Source organism: Cydia amplana, chromosome 8 (assembly GCF_948474715.1).
Source record: "Cydia amplana chromosome 8, ilCydAmpl1.1, whole genome shotgun sequence".
Taxonomy (NCBI): domain Eukaryota; kingdom Metazoa; phylum Arthropoda; class Insecta; order Lepidoptera; family Tortricidae; genus Cydia; species Cydia amplana.
The window spans coordinates 10,963,986-10,980,177 of NC_086076.1; positions in this window are offsets into that span (position 1 = coordinate 10,963,986).

A 16,192-nucleotide genomic window follows, 5' to 3' on the forward strand; every position below is an offset into this window, starting at 1 on the left:
TACAGACATACAGACAGACGGACGTGGCGGCGGACTTCATTTTTTTTATAAGGTGTAGTGATAACAAAAAGCAACCGTTACATTTATAACACAACCCTAACCCATAAGGAAGGTACTTACTAAAAATATTTCTGTAAAAAAATACCCTAGAGGCCATTACGAAAGAAAAAATGAATAAGAATGTTTCGCCCAGACTGGATGTAGAAGAACAATGACAAATTGTTATTTTTCCGCTCCGGGCGATATCATTATTCTTTATTGCACTCGGTGGCCATCGTTTCCTCGATTCACTCCTTAATTAGGAATCTTAGAAAATACGAATAATTTATAGTATCACAGTATAGTATAGTATTTTGTGTTAATACAACGTTTAAATACCTTGTGGCTTGTTAATTTTTACAAGCCACAAACCGATCTGCAAACTTTTTCAATCTTAATGATGTCAAGTGATGTATAAAGTATGTGTCGCTCAGATCTGTAAGGCACATGTTTGTATATCCCTAAGTGACTTATGCGACAATCGACCTGACCCATCTTGGACTAATCGATCAAAATTATTATTTGTTTACATACTCGTAACATAACTCGTCAGTGACAAACGCCACACTGTGCACTGCAGGCTAGCATGCACTGGGCCCAGGATTGAGCGGCTTAGAGGGCACTGGTGAAGAGTGCCCACAATCGTGCCAAACCATGAGGCTATAGAGACAAGCCATCCAAGGTTACGACAAGGAAGAACATAACTCAAGCAGCGAGTAAGTGTTAGTATATAAGCTGCGCTTTATAATACTTAACCAAAGCATCTTTCCCTCATCGGTTGGTTTAACATGAGCACGATGCGCCCGTCTCTTTTGTATTTAGGTACTATAATATTTCAGGCTCACTGACTGTCAACAAGTTCGTGTTGGAAATCTATTCCAAGCGTATAATGTTTACGTTTCACATTCATGCGTCACCTATTACTAATAAAGGGGTGCGGCAGTAGTTTTGGGAAATACTTAAATCATTTCTGTTGTACAAATTTCTAAGAAAAGACTCTACGAGCAACGTGTTATAATAATTAATAATTGGGCTTTATCTTTCAGTAAATTCTTCCAACTGCATTACTGCCACAACAGTCAAATTTGATGTAAATTTCTCGATAATATGACCTTTTTTACGTTTCAGTATTGTAACGCGATATTACTGTCAGTGTCAACTGTATTACTGCTGCAAATGTCAAAATCGATGTCGCTGCCCGGATTTTAGACATTTGCGGCAGCAGTGCAGTCAGCAGTAATGTCGCGCTGCAATACTGTAGGGCTATGATGGTCGACTGTATAAATGATATAGTTGTATAAATGATGATAAAACTGACATTTTATCCAGTTCTTATTGATTTGTCGTCTTTTCCACTTTTGACAGCGATAGTCGTTAAACGATTAACTGCATAACATGCTCGTTGGATAATATGTCACTTGTCTACTTTTCCAACTTAAACTTAGTTGATAAGTGGATAAGTTAAATGATATAAAAGTCACTTGTCTAGATTTATACATTTTTATAACATTCATACCGTTTTGTCCACTTTGACAGCGATAGACGGTAAATGGCTACGTTTGTTGGATAGTTAGACATATAGTCGATTTTTGACGGCTAGCCTTTGATTAATTTATCGTGGTGCTCACTGGGCACGATAAGGTGCTCTCATGGTATAGAAGTGGTGAAAAATACAATTTTTAGGGTTCACTCGTGCGTCTGTCTGTCCGTCTGTCACAGCCTATTTTCACGGAAACGACTAGACCAATTAAGTTGAAATTTAGTACACATATGTAAATTAGTGACCCCTCACCCAAAGACGGACATGGCTTCCTCGCGTTGTCCCGGAATTTTGCCACAGCTCATGGGAGCCTGGGCAGCTTGGCAGCTAATCCCAGGAACTGGCGTGGGCACTAGTTTTTACGAAAGCGACTGCCATCTGACCTTCCAACCCAGAGGGTAAACTAGGCCCGTATTGGGATTAGTCCGGTTTCCTCACGATGTTTTCCTTCTCCGAAAAGGGACTGGTAAATATCAAATGATATTTCGTACATAAGTTCCGAAAGACTCATTGGTACGAGCCGGGGTTTGAACCCGCGACCTCTGGATTGCAAGTCGCACGCTCTTACCGCTAGGCTACCAGCGATTTTTTTAAGTACAATAAATAGGTTAGAAGTTATTTAAGAAAATAGCCAAAAAATTACCCCCTCCCCCCCACCTTTATCTCCGAAATTACTGGGTCTAAAATTTTGGACTCGCACTTGGCCGGATTAGTTTTTTTTTTCAAATATAATATATACTATTTGAACTCCATTTGTATTCATATAAGAATATCATTACATTATTTGTAGGGATGGCAAAGATATCATTTCTTCTTGGCAGCTGCTGCCATGGAAGAAAAGCATCAACAAAGAAAAATTCAACGACGTGCCATAAGGGATACATGGAACCCTTTTGATATGCCCAACGAGGAGTTTTGGCACATATATAGAGTGCTCCTTTGAGCACTCTATATAGGCCTTTGCCTCAAAGACTTGGCACTCTATTTGTGTGCCGACCTAGACGCCGACCTCAAACTCAACATGGCGAAGGATTGCCGGCACATCTTAAAGTACTTAATTAAAGATATAATGTAGCACTGAGGACGTCACTTTCTGAGAACGCCACTTTCTGAGGACGTCACATTTGGAGTTCGTCACTTTTTTATCATAGGTACGATTTAACAGTATAAAATACCGGCACGAAAGATGTATGTAATGCCAGCAACCAGATTACCTGTTCGACATACGGTCGCTTTTATATCCTACATACCAACACCAATCTCTGTTTGCCTTACGCCTGACTGGTAGAGAATTCCATTTGGCAAAACGTCCTATGTTTCGTGCAATAAAGTGAAAATAGAGAGATTAATAATAATAAAAAACAATCTAATTATGTTTAAATCAGAGTATTTAATTCAGAATACTTAAAAAGTACAAGCACCGGAACATTTAGCCACAGATTGGAGTTAGGCCGGAAACAGCTTCGATTCCATACACATAAGGGCGCGTGTACACGGTGCCGCCTCCGCGCCGCCGCCGCACCTTCGCGCTATGTACACGAGACGCGTAAAACCCAGAGATGTGACTTATTTGAAATACTTGTATTTAAAATGCAAATACAAAATGCAAAATACCTATTTTGTATTTTGTATTTAAATACCTTTTGAAGAAAACTATTTTGTATTTTATAGTTTTTGTGACCTATTTTCTATTTTCAAAATACAAAATACTTTATAGTAGGTAATGTAGGTAGGAGTTACAACCTCTTCTGATCTTACAATCCTGGCAACTCTCTCATTCTTTTAACATGGAACTGTTGAATCTGTTTAGTAACGTCGCACATGATCACAAGTGTAGCGAGTGGTTAAAAAAGGGGAATCTTGAGTGTTACGAGGGTTTCAAGGTACGAGAAGAGAACAAACTTTTCTGCCCTGATGAAACACAAACGAGACGTTTTTATCACACTAACGAGAGGCATTATACTAGCTGTAAAACATAACAAATCTAAATTAATGCTTTTAAAAATTGTCCGTTATAAACCATCATCCATCGGATCCATCCTTCCGGTTAATATGAGCAAACAACAAGAAATTTGCACTTTAGATAGAGGACTGATTGACACACTGTTTTCAAAGAATAAAGAGAGTCTTTTCAATTCGGATATTCTGAGTAATACTTTTTAATTCAGACTAGGTATTCACTATTCAGAGTACCTTTTATCGCAAAGTATTTGTATTTTTAAAAAGTATTTTGAAAATACCTATTTCGTATTTTGTATTTTAAATACAAATTCAAAAACTATTTTGTATTTTGTATTTGAAATAGTATATCAAGGAAGTATTTGTATTTTGTATTTAAATACTTTTTATAAAGTATTTTTCACATCTCTGGTAAAACCCGCGGCGGCGGCGCGGCGGCGGACTATACTTGTCTCGTGTACATAGCGCGAAGGTGCAGCGGCGGCGCAGCGGCGGCGCGGCAGCGGTCTTTACGCGTCTCGTGTAAATAGCGCGAAGGTGCGGCGGCGGCGCGGCAGCGGCGCGGAGGCGGCACCGTGTACAAGCGCCCTAAATGTTTCGCACAGTAGGAACCATGATTTTATCATACGCCGCTGTGATTAGCTCGTGAAGGTATCACGGCAAGCTCGCTGACACCAGTTGAAGGTCATTCCAACATATTTACATTTAAACGGACTGTCGCTCCTTTTGTGACAACATATTCTTCAGCATACCGCGTCTTCTGTCATGTCTCCATAAACTCTAACGCCTTTTTTATCTGCGTATAAAATCAGCTCTTGCAGTTTTTTTTTCAGACAATATTTCCTCTCGTGTCACCTGTGGAGAATAGGCGTCCAAGGATTTTTTCTTCATAGCGTTGCCGAATTTCAGAATATATGTTCAGCCATCAATCACTTCTGCGTATGGAGTGATCCATACTCTCATAGTTCTCATGTTCTGCATATATTTAATGCAATTTATTTGTTTGTTTTCTTCCTATAGGTATAGGTTACGCAATGAATTTTTAAATTAATATTACATTGTACTTTTAGCCTGACTGACAATGAAAATCTATCATGTCGCCGATTTGACATCGCTGATTTTTTTTCTATAGATGGTCAACCAAACCTTGTCAGTAGAAAAAGGCGCGAAATTCAAATTTTCTATGGGACGATATCCCTTCGCGCCTACATTTTTCAAATTTGCCGCCTTTTTCCTCTGACAAGATCTGGTTGACCAAGTATATTTAAAATGCGAAACTACAAATAGGTTATATCGTTTGTCAAAGCACTGTCTCATTTCAAATATAGACAGAGAGAGACATACTATCTTAGTCTTACACTAGTACTAGCACCCAAAAGAAAAGGATGAGTATAGTTTGTATTGTTCTTATTTAATGACAAATTGGTTTGACCAACTATACTTACAAGAATGCACTTCGTTTTTCGGGTAAAATAAAATCGGACGTAATCGCGTAATAGAAAATGACAGCGTCGTACTAATTTAGTTGCAATCCAACACTCAAACTATACAGGATGGTCTATACCACAACGTTCAAATTTTTTTTTAGTTTCCTCATATCGTGGGCTATTAGGCGATTCTCAGAGATGACGTTCGGTGCCTGACTTCGGTGCCGAATGCCGTGCCCCCGCCAAGTCGAGCGCGAAGCAAACACTGCCGTACCATCCTTTACTGGAACCATTTCGCCGCATTTTTAGGCCCCTATTTGAGAACCTCTGGATAAGACCAGAACGCAGAAATTTTCGTCATCCAGTAAGCTATAATCACATACTTAAAATCCAAAATTTCAAGTCTGTAGGTCATTTAGTTCCGAAGTTAAGCGAAAGCAAAGTTTCGCATTTATGACACTCACTCACTCACTCATGATCATCAGAATAGAACTAGTACTTCCCATAAACTCAGAGAGCTGAAATTTGGTACAGAGTTAGGGTTTAATGGCCACATAAAGAGAAAACCTAAAAATATTGCAATATCAGTCACGTTTTAAAGATCTAAGAACTGCATAAGTAAGTTTGTAATCCCATATAAATATATGATATTACAAAGTTACTGTTGCAGTTCCTACAAATAGTAGGTAAAGATACACTACGATGTACCATGTGAGTATGAATGAAGATATGTTTAGTTATGATATGTGTATACATAGTATGGGTATGAGTACCTGAAAAGAAGGACTGCCTACAAAAAGAGATGAGATCCCATCAAAAACATTACATGTAAAAAGGTGCAAGTCTCGCAACGCTTTTACTACAAAAAAGTTTTGAGATGTAATGTGAAACCAAGCAGTGCCAGGGGGTGTTAAAACCGTATCAATCAGATATCTTTAATTTGTAATACATATAATGACTTGGCAATCGCACATAATGCTTTACTCGTACCGTACTCGTAAATATGTGTAATGCTCAAACTGCAATTAGTGCTAGCGTTATGTTCAATTAGAATTATTTTTAATAGGTGACGATGATCCTTTTGTCATTATGCAGCCGTGCGATGGCCAAGTCATTATACGTAATTACAAATTAAAGATATCTTATTGATACGGTTTTAACACCCCCTGGCGCTGATTAAAATAACCGACTTGGTTTCACATTACATCTCAAAACTTTTTTGTAGTAAAAGCGTTGCGAGACTTGCACCTTTTTACATGTAATGTTTTTGATGGGATTTTATTTTTTACTTCTTTGATACACAACTTTATTTCCTAAAATCTAGCCTTAATATAAAAAAATATTGATAGTAGCCCACGTAGTGATAAAATAAATAAAAATTTGGACATCGAGGTTTGTACCACCCTGTATAGAGTAGTTAATAGAGTCAGACCGAGAAAAGTCTGCAGCGATTTTGATAGCCCACGCAGTGCAAGCGTCATTTTAAACGTCAAACTTCTATGAATTTATGACGGGTAAATATAGCTGGTCAACCAAATCTTGTCAGTAAAAAAAGGCGCGAAATTCAAATTTTCTATGGAACGATATCCCTTCGCGCGTGCTTCGCGCCTACATTTTTCAAATTTGCCGCCTTTTTCTACTGTCAAGATCTGGTTGACCAAGTATAACACTTGCACTGCGTGGGCTATCAATATCGCTGCAGACTTTACGAGTAGCAAGGAACTAGGACCGCCTTAGATTGCGATGGACAGTCTTTGCATCAGGAAAAATCCGGAGCGGGGGTCAAGGCCCCTTTCAAACAGGCGAGGTCCCAGCTCCCGGAGCATCCCGAAGTCTCGACACCGAGGGAGACGAATAAATACCCGCTCAGCGCCGAGTATTTATCTTTTTAGGGTTTCAGGAAAAACGGGACCCTATTACTAAGACTCCGCTGTCCGTCGGTCTGTCTGTCTATTTAGATGAATAATAAGTACTAACAACAAAATAAAATAAATATTTAAGTGGAGCTCCCATACAACAAACGTGATTTTGTTGCCGTTTTTTGCGTACCTAATGGTACGGAACCCTTCGTGCGCGAGTCCAACTCGCACTTGGCCGGTTTTTAAGAGACGCCGCATGCTCAGCAGCCGCTCCTGCCGACCGCATTGTACGACTAAGATGCGGGGCGGCAAAAGTATTGACGCACGTGGCGTCCCACAGTAAGCACTTACCTCTTTCCCACGGCACCAGGGTCTAGCCGTCAGACTTTATGCCGTCCGATCGGCTAAAGCCTGGCGGCTCAAGCATACATGGGATATTAGGTAACTCTGACAATAAGGCTCTCCTAATGATGTCATTAAGAACATGGTGCCGTGGGAACCTCCCAGCGCAACGGCAGCAGCTCAAGACAAATACATTTTAAAATCTTTGCTCAGTTTAGGACCCGGTCGATCCGGGCCGGCCGGTCGAAGTATACTTACCCATCTAGATAAAAAGGTATTTATTTCGTCCATCATAAAATAATGAAAACAAACCTGTCAACGTATCACTATCTCCGTGACTCCTTTATTTCCTGACTACGAGTAAACATGGCAGTCTCGGGTGCTAACGAAGTGACAACAGACCTGTTGAATTGGCTTTATTACGGAGGCTGCCTTGATGAAGCTTCGGCTGGGGTGTGTGGTTCTAATGGCTAAGTTTCATGTGCAATAATATATATTTATATTTATTTATTTACACCTAATCATTATGAGATGATCTTGCCCAAATTGGTCTAGCTTCGCAAAATACATATTAGCAAGGCTTGTATTGTAATTAGAAGATTTATGTGCCCTCAAACCAAAACTTTTAAAGTCAAATGCAATTGTAATCTGTCCAAAAAATGTATATCCAAAACAAAGTGGAATGGGAGGCCTATTTATAAATAGAACTCTGCGTGGCTAGAGGGTCTGCTAGTAGATTAATCTATAGTGTAGACGTCTCCGAGATCTTTCATATTAGATAAGACCTTTTATATCAGAAACAAATATAATAAAATTATCTTAAAATGGTTTCGTGTGTAAAAATAGATACAAAATATACGCCTTGAAAATGACGTTTTATTTCATGTCGATGCGCTTTTACTCCAGGTAATTTAAACAAGGAAATCCTATTAAACTAGTTACGATGACCTATATACATTATTCATAGACCATTCACTTTAGATGCAGCACTTAACTACTTAGATAGTAGCACATATTTAAGGTGAAGTGAGCAGAGACCGATATATGAGAAATTTTCAATATTGTTTTTTATTTTTCAAATTACTGACATGGTTATCACAACTCGCCTCACAATAAAGGAAACGAACTGATATTGATTTTATATTTACATTAAAATTCTTATTAATATATTTTTAACATTGCTTTTGAATTTATTTCTGTTTTTAATAAATGTAGGTGAAGTGTCAACAAATATCGCTGGTTAGAAAACTGGATGTTGTGAGTGTTGTGTGCTGACTGATTCACAGCCCTAGGGTTTAAACTCGTAGAACTGGATGTTGATGACTACTTTAATTACTCCTTGTCCATATCATATTTGAAAATATATATTTATATGTACTTATAATGAGTGAAAATTGTAAAATTATCCAATCAATAAATTCTATCCTATCCTATCACTTATTTAAGTGTGTATTCTATTAAAAACCTTTAATAACGTTTAATAAATAAAATGTGGCGGAGCCTTAATGCAGATGTTGTCGGTCAGCCTCCGTAATATGAAATTGTAGGTCAGCCCTTAATTTTGCCTAAGTGCTCCGAAGCATGTGGTATGATCTAATTTTGCACTAAGCACTTACTTAAGTGCGAAAGCTCTCAAAGCAACTCGATTATTCGACGTATAGACGTGCGATAGGCGACAAATTGGATAAATTTTAGCCATTACGAACTCAACACGTGGAGGCAAGGAATTTTACTCTATTTAGTAAGCTTCGTTAATATGATTTACGTAGTTGTACCATGTACCGACTGTAAAACATGACCTAGGTACTTTTATTTTTTTACATTTGTGTAAATTTAGCGAATCTGATTTACTTAGTTTCATCGCAGTAATATTGTGCCCTATTAATTATGTTATTCCTGGGGGTCTAGCCAATATGACAATCGTACATCGACAAACGTCAAACTAAAAGGAAAAATGTACCGGGATGACAGATGCTACTAAAAGTCATGTGACTATTTCCATACTTTATTTAAGTTGCGATTGGCATTTTCTATCAATGATTCGCTATATTTTATTTTATTTATTATATTATATTTTATAGGTAGCTGGGGTCTCGAAATCTTTCAACGCTCTTGGTGCTGCGGGTTCAGCTAGCAGAAAAATCGTAGCACTATTTTAGATACCTATTATTAGGAATTTTGAGGCTTTTCTGTAGTAACTAACGATTTTCGCTTGCTAAAACAAAGATTTACTATCAGAAACTAATCTTGAACAATGACAATAATTCTGGTAAAAATAATAACCAATATTGCGATACGAATCTTTCGAAGCTAAATAAACAAAATAGTTTATTGATATTGCTTTCGAACACAAGTAGCTAATAAAACGCCTACAATCTCACGTTAAATTACAGTTTGGACTGCTTCGTATACGCATATAATTCAGCTCAATGCCTTTTGGCGTGGCCCAAAGCTAAAACTATCACTGAGTATCAGGGTAGCGTGTATCAGTAACGCATTCTGACTAGGGCTTGCAATTCGAATATTCGAATATTCGAATTTGTCGAATATTCGACCTGTTTTGATATTCGAATATTCGGCCGCTCAGGTTTCGAATATTCGAATATTTTTTATTACTATAAAAAAATCTATGTCATCCACTGTAGTTACAGTTTCTGTGTGTTTTACGGGTATTTACAGTGAATGAGGTACGGTATTTGGGTACAATACGAAGGAAATAATATTTTTACTGTATTCCTCTCGATAGACTTCGTGAATACAGTGAAACCTAACTCAATTTAAAAGAAAACGAAATCAAAAAGTATGTTATTTTTACGGTGCGTAAGTTTTAAGTTAAAGGGTCATTCTGTATGTAATTAGCCGACCATTAGGAATAATAACTTGCCAAAACAAATAAAGTCAATAAAGATTCAAAATACAATGAAATTAAAGGCCTTTTTACAGGCCTCTGAGTGACAAGTTAATTTAAATCGGAAAATAATTACCTACTAAAAAAATATCTTACATACCTAGGTGTTTGGATGGTTAAAGTTATATTATTTCACGCAACGACGCATTTATAATAAGTTTTATCAAGAAATATTAAATACATCTAATTTTGGCGTTTTACTTGTTTTTATAAATGTGGGCATCTTATAAATAGTAGGATGATAAAATCTAGTCAATTAAGTGGATTTCTGCCAAATATCCTTAGTTTTAGCAATATGTGAAAAAAGCTTTTGAATAAAACGATAATAAACCGATTTCTCGTTCCTTTTCTTATTTTTTATAATATTCGAATAATTATTCGAATACGTCGTCAGAAAAAGTCGAATATTCGAATATCTGAAAGTTTCGAATATTTGCAAGCCCTAATTCTGACGTCAGGGGGGCTACCGCGAAACCCGAAATTCGCAAATTGCCGGGATTTTTCTCTTTTACTTCAATAAAGGCGTAATTAGAGTGACAGAAAAAAATGCTCACAATTTGCGAACTTCGATTTTCGCGGTTATAGCCCAGAGCCCGTACCATGAGTCACTGACAGTGTCAAAACTGACATATAAGCTATTGAGAAAGTTATTTTCTATACATCTCGTTCGCACTAATATATCGGCGGGCGAACTTTATTATGAGCGTTTCTCGTTTTATCGCTCCTCTACACGATGGGCCAGCGCCGGCCACTCCAAGGGACGCAGCCATGCGGTAGAATGAGATAGCAATATCACTTGCTCCCTCTAACGCATAAATGCGTCCCTTGGAGTGGCCGGCGCTGGCCCATCGTGTAGAGGAGCCATTAGGCATAGATACACTGATTTCTATTAAAGGTTTACAGAGGTACACTGAAGGTTCAATATAATTACTTACATACTTTTAGTGCCGTATAAGATGCCGCACATCCATCCATCCAGCATCTTGATGTCAAAATGCCGGGTGGACTTTCAAATATATATATACTCTCCCGGCCGATTTCGACCACGGCGACTGTTTCAACTTCGCTGCTGAAGACGTTCGTGTGCCCGCGTGTGGCTTGCGTAGCCGATCTTATTAACAAAGACCCGTGCACACAACGGGCAGGTAAGGACACCATTGTTGTAAGTATACCTAATAGCCGCTGGCGGTCGGGCTTTCAGCTCGTCCCGTCTGATATCTAGTTCGATAAGTCGACGGGATTCAAAGTCATCAGTTTGTTTAATGACAAAAGATCTCCATACAGGGCGGTCGGCCGCCTGCTTCTCCCACAGAAGCGGGTCAATGTTGCAGTTCTTCATGTGGCGCTTAAGCACATCTTTATATCTGAGAAGTTGCCCGCCATGCTTTCGCTTGCCCTCCTCCAGCTCCGAGTAAAAGATGCGCTTAGCTACCCGACCCTCTGCCATCCTTGAAGACTTTCAAAAGGCCATATTAAAAATATTGCTCGTTTTAAGGAGCGAGGTAGATAAGAAGGAGAGGAACAATGGTTTTTATTAAAGGTACAGTGAGGTAAGTGTACGTTCAATATGTTTTATAAAAAACTCTATGATAAGATAATTACTGATACCTAGATATATTTGGCTGAACCCGATTGGAATCGCTACGCGCTCAGTACTCAGGGCACAACTAAAGGTATCCTGAATTATTTATATCCAATCGGTGAGCCGTATTGTAGTAGGTACTGCCGCACAACAAATGTATTATATTAGTAGCGAAACTGCTCCCCGTTCCATCGTTACCTTATTTTATTGTAAGCTTATGTAAGATCAGCGATACATTGCCACAAAATTCATTAGTGTGTAATGTGTAACGAAGAATGTCATTGTTACGACGTCGACAATAGATAGGTGCCTACTCAACCTTACTTTCAGTTTAATATCAGTTCATTTCAAAGCAATGCCGTTGTATCTTCTGTAGGTAAATGTTATTTAGTTTAAAATATGTGTGTACATGTATATTAGCTATTTATTTATATATATGAATCAAAATATCCTTATTCATTCATGAATAATGAACGCATTTAATTATGAAAATAATATTTTAACTGTAGGTAATCTTTTTTTAAATTAAATCCAAGCTCATATACTTAAATCCATAAAAAGTGATACATAAATGGAGATCCGGCTAAAGAACACTCAGCAAACCGAGTCATTCTGGTATTGCTTGCGCAAACAAAGACGGCACCAAGTGCACTTCAGCTTTATATTCTTAAGGAGCCTTCATAGCAGTGCTGGGGAAAGTATGCATCCTTGTTATAAGCTGAAATAGGTGTCATATTATTAATGAAAAAGTGACGGGGCCTCCAGTGTTTTTTTTTCTTCTCTATTTCAGTTTATAATTTATAGTAGTGTAATTACATAAAAACACAAATGAAAATATTTTATAAAATAATTTGATTTGATTTGTTCCCAAAGTTGTGTTTCCTTCTTACTTATAGCTAAAAATAATAATCTTGAATTTTATAATATAACATGCAATGACTCAACTCACACCTTGCAACACACAAACAAAGAAAGGGATCATTAACTAATACTTAATACACAAGATTAATAAGAGATACGTAAGGAGAGTCCACGTAGCATTAACATAGAAAGCCTTTATAATCAGGGATCGGAAATTCGGATGCTTTTATACCTAAACTTAGCAAACTCCCGGAAAAGCTCACGAAGTATGGAGTCGGCTTCTTAAAAATATTATTTTAATTATTTAAGCTCCGGGATTCCGGGATCGTATAAGACATCACGAAATAGTGATAACTGTCAAAATATTTAGTTTATGACTATTTTCAGCGATTTTGTTAACATACCTACACGTTGGTAAACAGTTTTAACTACAAACAGGGTGTAACAAAAAAATTACCGCATACCGCATATTTTGTAAAAAAAAAACAGCTGAAATATGTTATTTAAATACTTTAATTCGTATGTGTATATGTATATGTATCCCAATTGCCGGTATTGCGGGAAATCCCGGTAAATTTATTAGCAAAATTAAATTGAGTCCGCCTCCATACTACTCAACAATAACGCGGTGTAGGTACTGAGGCCAAAGTTTAGTATAAAAGCATCCGAATTTCCGATCCCTGTATATAATACATTAATACTAATATTCAACAACAATTTGAATGCATATGAGTCATATAAACATAGGTACTCTAATATAAAATCAAGTAAATATTAGTGCGACGCAAGGACCAAATCGCCGCTATACTTACTCAACCTCGTATCTGCAACACTCATTTGATGACAAAAATACCCGTATTCCGAATGAAAGAAAAGCGACATTTCCATCAAATGATTGTTGTAGATATGAGGTTGAGTACTTACTCAACCCTCTCTCAACTCGATATACTTATATCGACGAAATTATTGTTTTTAAATTTATCCAAACTTGAACAAAGCAGCTGCAGTTGCCATCCGAATGTAATCTTTATGTATTTTGCCGACTAGTCGAATGACTAATGACCATCTGAGCGCATCTGAGTTGGCTATAGTAGGCGAAATCCCAAGTCAGTAAGTATTAGGTAAGTATATCACTACTTTTAAGTTTTTAGCCAACCAATAGATATGTTGTACTAACCAACCGTAGTTGCATACATGTGAACGATAGGTAATATTCCTGAAATCACGTATCATATTTTAGAACTTCATGATACCGGCGATTTATGTTTAGTTATTTGAAATAAAATACGACGTTATATATCTTAGGGGAGAGAGACGCGCTGACGGGCGAATTTTGTTCAATCCCGCTAGACGTTGCAATCTCGGCTGTTTATAACTAGTCGTATAAATTTTAATGCCTGTTTACCACATATATTGCACGGATGCACTATAGCTCCCTCGCAGCTCAATACATGTCCTTGTAAAATAAACAAGTTCCCATACACATTATTATTGGAAATTAAACGAACTTACCTGTAAGTGAAGTTCATTTCAATTATATTAGCTGCACAAACTTCGAAATGATAATATAACTTGTAGTAGGCGCATCATGCCGCCTTCGGCCATGCTATTTAGAGAGAGAAAGTTTTTCTCAAATTCAGACTTCCGAACGCACGTCACGCAACCCACGCGTGACGCTTCTGTCAAACGTCATTTAGTTTAGAGTAACAAGCCAAGTCAAAACACTTTCACTGCCAGAGACCCGCTAGGCGGGTTCTCTTTTCTTAGGCGCTTGGCGCTACAAAGCGGAAAAACACATATTATCAGCTTCGCTCGTAGCTCGCACTGGCAGTGAATATGCCAACAGATATAACAGCTTGGCCAACTCGGCAAAGCCAAAATTGTCTAAAACTTTGACAGGGATTTTTCACTATTAGAATCCCTGGTTGTCGCAGGATAACGCGGGTACTGGGCGGGAGGGATTATCATTTCGAAGTTTGTGCAGCTAATATAATTGAAATGAACTTCACTTACAGGTAAGTTCGTTTAATTTCCAATTATTATTACGCTGCACAAACTTCTTCAATGATAATATAACTTGTAGATGTTTAGAGATAAGTATTCAAAGTTTGATTTGGCTTTGTATGGGAACAATGAAAGCAATGATTTTTGATTTCATTTTAAAATACCTACCGTTTTAGTTCGGTATGAGTAACTGTCTATTTCCAATATGAATATAATTTTAATTCTTACACATTATTTAGAGATCTAGTGAGATCATCATTTCATCAAACTGCTTATCATATGATACCTAGTTGAAACAAATAATACATTGTTCCTTATTAAAGGGTATTTTATTAGTACCACTTAGTACCAAATAAAAAACTTAATTATGAAGTATAGGACTATCAAAAATCTAAAGATGGCATAAAATGAAAGTTTTAGAGAATTCAATAGCTATAAGCAACTCTTAACTGTCTCTTAACAGTGTGTTGCTGCTTTTAGCAACCCTTATTCTCTTATTAACTAGATAGAAGAAAGAATAACTAAGGATCTAACAAGATCATTGGATGAAACTATGGCCCTATTATTATGAAATTGGGCAAAATCGTCAGAAGTCTTACTCCAACGTAATGTTTTTCTTCCATCAATATGACACCAACGCATAACAGGTTGAATGTTTGTTGAAAAATAGAAATATCAATACCACTTAAAGTATCTTTAAGAGTCGACTTAATTCATCTACGAATCGTTTGGGAAGTGATGAGGTATTTTTCCGGCAATAAATAATAACTAATGAATAACATTCTTCGTTCTTATATATCAGTAACATACAGCTAGGTAATGTTTTGGCCTGAGAACAAACCTCATTAAATATCAAATTAAGTAGTTTTTTCCCTACAAAATGTTAAAGATAGCAACATTTCTCAAATTTAAAATCAAGGATAGGGTTTTAGCGCGCTGTGTGCAATCACCATAGCCAGAATAATAAGTAATTTTTTACTATTTCTTAATCTTGTAATGAAAGATTTTTATTAGATGGTGAAATTATTGATAAATAATTAAATACTGATTTAGATTAGGTACAAGCTCACACTTAAGGTTGAGGTGGGTGTAGTCAAAAAACGTTTTTCATAAAGCGTTCCACCTTATCATTTGAGGAGAGCCTATGCCGCAATACAGGCATAAGAGCAATTTATAAAAAAATATTTCTATACCTAGCTTCCTCATTACATAATTCTATTAAATAGCAAGCACTTCTCGAACAGCTGCTATGAAATAATTAATGTAAGTATGCTTAATTGTTCCACAAAAACATACACCAGTGTTGACGGTGTTGGGCGCAAGGGACTCCACCGTACTGTTGGTCGCGCCAATCGGAAGTTCCTCCTCTCTCCTCCGCTCCTTCAGTGATGGCTGAAGGCACTTCCCGGTTAACACAGGGGTAACCAGGATAAGACGATGTTGAATCTTGTTAACCCGGTGTGAAACCGGTTAATGGAATAAGTTTTTATAATTGAGAAGGTAGGGCTCAAATCCATATAATTATATGTATGTAACATATAAATATTTTGTAAAACTGAGTAGGTACAATGACCGTGCCTTCTGCTTTTCCTAGAACTTTAATACCTTGAATTTCATTTCAAATGGAAGGAAAGCACAGATAAAATATTTTTTATAACCATGAAAATGTGA